Below are 4,373 nucleotides of genomic sequence, written 5' to 3'. Positions count from 1 at the left end.
ATTTCACATATGGCGCTGGGGTGTAGAGTGCTTCTTGGTATTCAAGAGGTCCTGGGTTTGATCCCCAGCACCACCTAAAATAATAAATAATAAAAATTAACTGTGTACTGATCCTATTCCTAATCAAACTTTCCCTCTTAGAATTACCATTTATCGATGATTCTTGCCCAAGCCAATTTTTACTATGAAAGTTTCACAATAGTTCATTTCCAACTTTAACAACTCCCTCCACATTTATCTACTGGCATTCTCCCCTCCCCTCTATTAATTTACTTAATTATGTGTGTATTGCCAGCGTGGACTCATGGATTCCTACCCTTTTAGTATGATTTTAAGGGCTCCAATTTTCTTTTCTCTTTCTTTCTTTCTTTCTTTCTTTTTTTCGGGGGCTGGTAACGGGAATCAAAGTCAGGAACTTGCTCTTGCGAGGCAGGTGGAGGCACCACTGAGCTAAATCCCCAGCCCCCTATTTTCAATGGTTTGCATTTCATTCCTATCCTAAATTACTTTGGTACTTATGCTGTCCCAGATTCAGCCAGCCCAAAGCCCTTCAAGATGGCTCCTGTGTATCCTTTGACAAATTGTCATCGTTAAGCATGCCGTAGCTCTGATAGTCATCTTTTAATTCTTCCTGCCTCAACCTTGGGACAAAATCTGCAGTGAATCGAAGGAGTCTTGTCCCTTTTAGTGAGAAAGATATTGGGAGATCCAGGCATCTGCTGCTCATCATTATTGGGGTGACTTTACTTCTAGACTCACTTGTGTATGGTTCCTCCATCTCAGAGCATTGCTGTTGGAGATGTTGACACAGTTGTTGACACAGCCTTCTTTTCTAAAAGTATTGAGTTAAGCAACAGCTCCCAGAGGTAAAGATTTGGTCACTGGTAATAATGAAGTTATTAAAATAATTAAAAATGGTCACAAATTATTTGCAGTTGGATTGATTATGAAGTAAGAGTTTAACCACTTCTTGAATCTGAGTTAGCCTGATGACTTGTGTTTGTTTGTTTTTCCAGTTCTGGAGTTTGAACCTAGAGCCTTCACATTGAGCTACATCCCCAGTCCCCTCTCTCAGGTTGTATGTGTATGTGTCTTTGTTGTTGTTTGACTTTTGCAACAGGATCTCATTATGTAGTTCAGGCTGGCCTTGAACTCATTATGGAGCCCAGGCTAACCACAAACTCACAGCAATCCTCCCGCCTCTGCCTCCCAAGTGCTGGGATTACAGGTGTATCTCACCATGCCTGACTCACACTTCGATTCTTAAAGCATAGCTTTGGGTGTGTCTGGGTAGGTCAAAGTCCCTTCTCAGGCCTTTCTCTACTTTCTGCTTCCTTAACATCATGTCATGAGTCAACAGTTTCATTTCACATTGGCCTTCACTCTGCCTTGAAGCCGGCCAGTCAAGTACTGAAACTTGATGCTGAGACAAACAAACCTTTGCTTCCTTAAACTTCTTTAAACTTTAGATATTTTGTCCTACCAACACAAAGCAAATACATATAATTATGTTTTATAATTTGTACTGCATATTTATCATCTATAACTAAGAAACATACAGATTATACAGAAGTATACAGACTGTAAGTATATAATTTGGTGTGTTTTTACAAACTAAACACATGCTATCAGCGAAGTAGGTTGTAAATATTTCATCATAGTTTGTCATTTCTCTCTCCAGTTTTGTTTATGGTAATCTCTTCACTCAAGTACTTTTTGTTTATGTGTTTGTTTTGTAGCACTGTGTGTTGAACCTAAGGGTGCTCTACCACTGAACTACATCCCCAACCTTTGCTACTTTTTATTTTGAGGCAGGTTCTCACTAACTTGTCCAGGCTAACCTTGTAAGACTTAAGTCTCACTTTTACTCCTGGAGCATGAACAGCCAAGAGGCTTCCACGATGCTGGGCTCAGAAGCTCAGCGAGGCTCCAGGAGCTTGTCGGACAGCGAGAGTCACCCAGGAAGGAACACACCAGGCAAGTTGGCAAATAGACCTTTATTAGTCTGGCCAGACGGCACTCCCCAAGCCAAGTAGCTCAGAGAGGCGGCTAGCTCAGAAACAGAGGCCATTTTATATAGGGCTGAGGTGGGGGGGTTACACTTAAAATTTACAGGAAGAGGACAAAGGCAAAGAATCAGTTGATCTGAGCTAGTGGTCATCAAGCATATACTTGACCGTCACGTACTAACGATCAGCAGATCGATTATCCATTATTCCATTTACAACTTAGATTATAATGTTCAGAACATTCAACTACAGGCAAGTAAGGAGTGGAGTGATTTGTGTTGGGTCTCTGTGTTCACTACAGTTGCCATTTAGTTTCCCAGCTACTTCAAAGCAGTTACCTAACAATTCACAATAATCATTAGTTATCCTATAAGGGATGGGGGGAGCGACAGTCTCTAGGTCGTTTGCTGGTCAACATGGAGTCGCTCTGGTTCAGTCAGGCTCTTTCAACCTTAAACTTGTAATCCTTCTAGCTCAACCCCTGGAGTACGTGGGATTACAGTGTTGCAGCAAGAGTAAGAAAAGGAACTTTAAGAGACTCGAGTTGGGTAAAAAAAAAAAAAAGTTATTGCTAATAAACAAGTCCTTCAGGTCTGACTATGAGCTCAGATCTGAACAAACTTTTATAAAAGGTTTACAAGGGAAGTGGGGATTATCTGACAAGAAGCGTTACATTGGGGCTTTTCATTCTGCTGGTGGCTTTTGTTAAGCAGTGGTTTGGAAAGTACATATCATCTTTTTCTTCCTCATTGAGTTTATCGGTACATTTTAGGTATACAGTACAGTTACATTTATTATTGGGATCTTGTACCTTTACATGACAGATCTTGGTTCTCATTTTTTCCCTTACCCCTGCCCTCCCTTCACCCCCTCCCCTCCTCCCCCTTTACAAACACTTCATTTCCATTTTTTCATATTTTTTTCTTTTCCCTTATTTCCTTTCCCCTGCCCTTCCCACTTTCCCTACACCTTTAGCCCCTTTCTTCCTATTTCACATTGTCAATTAAGTACATATCATCTCAAACACAGCATGTCTTAACATTTCTTGAGAATATTGTGTCTTAGCTTAGGAATTACAATTTTAGCTTTACAAATTATAATTTTTCTTCAACAATAGGACTGAGCCATCATCCCTGGCTATTTCTTTTTTGTTTTATTTTGTGGTACTGGGGATCAAACCCAGGGCTTCATGCACGTTTGGCAAGCCCTTTAGGTTGAGCTATGTCCCAGCCCCACTTAAGTGCTTCTATATAAGAAAATGTGTTGCTGTTTCCCTTTGTATTTTGCTTAGAAATCCACTCCAAGATTGTCTATAAAATAAAACTAAACCAAAACTCCTCGAATTTCTTTTACCACTTTATGATTTTTTAATACTAAAACATTTTGTAAGTTTACAATTTAATTTTAGGTTAGGAGGGTGTAATTTACCTTTCTCTCCCAGCTGAGTAATCATTAATTTATACACAATTCACTTAATAATCCATCCTGCCCTCCATAAGCATATTTTCATCATTTTTAATTTTCCCCCATTAAACCCTGATACACCTTTTCTGAGAACACGAAACCAGAGGACTTTGTTCGAGGCAGGCTATCTCTCCATGGCCTAAGACTTGAAGCAGAGCTATGGCCAGCATGACCATTCTTTGGGCCCCTGTGCTGATACTGCAACTAAGAGCAGTTACAGGAAAAAAATAAGGCTCTAGAGTCTCCGGGTACTAAACTCCTGCGATTAGATAATATGAGGAGTCGAGCGCGGCGGGGAGTGGAGGTAATGACTGTGAATCGGTCTTGATTAGCCAGGCCTTATTTCCTTCCGTCGCCGGGAGGACCCAAGCTTTCCCTGAGTTCTGCTCACTGCAGGGATGGGGTTGTAGAGCGCCCAGCCCACCTCCCTCCCACTCCCTATTGCCCATCTTTGCACCGAGCAAATAGGAAACAGAATGGGTGGGATAGGCGCTGGCCATTGAAATGCCTAGGCTTGGGGGCAAAGGGCTGCGGGACCCTTAGGGAGGAACTTCCCGCATAGGCTCCGCGCCGGGGCAATTTCCTCTGCTCCCACCAGGAGGCGCCGCGGCGCTCGTTGCCGGAGCGGAGCCCGAGCTTCAGCTGCAACCAACCCCGGGTCTGAGCCACTCGGCTGTGCGGTGCGAAAGCCGGGCGACAGCTGAGCCCTCCGGCCCTGCAAGTGGGACACGGGACCAGATAGTGTTCCTGGGCTGGAGTGCAGCGGACTCTCAACTCCGCGTTCGCCCCAGCAGGAAGTGTCCAGCGCGATCCCCGCGCCTCGGTCCACAAAGACCCGGGAGCGCGGAGGGAGGGGCGGGCGCTCTCCGGAGGCAGAAGGAATCCCGCGTCCCCCGGCTT

Source organism: Fukomys damarensis, unplaced genomic scaffold, assembly GCF_012274545.1.
Source record: "Fukomys damarensis isolate Sample0158 unplaced genomic scaffold, DMR_v1.0_HiC HiC_scaffold_15, whole genome shotgun sequence".
Lineage (NCBI taxonomy): Eukaryota > Metazoa > Chordata > Mammalia > Rodentia > Bathyergidae > Fukomys > Fukomys damarensis.
Note: the sequence above shows the minus strand (reverse complement) of the source record.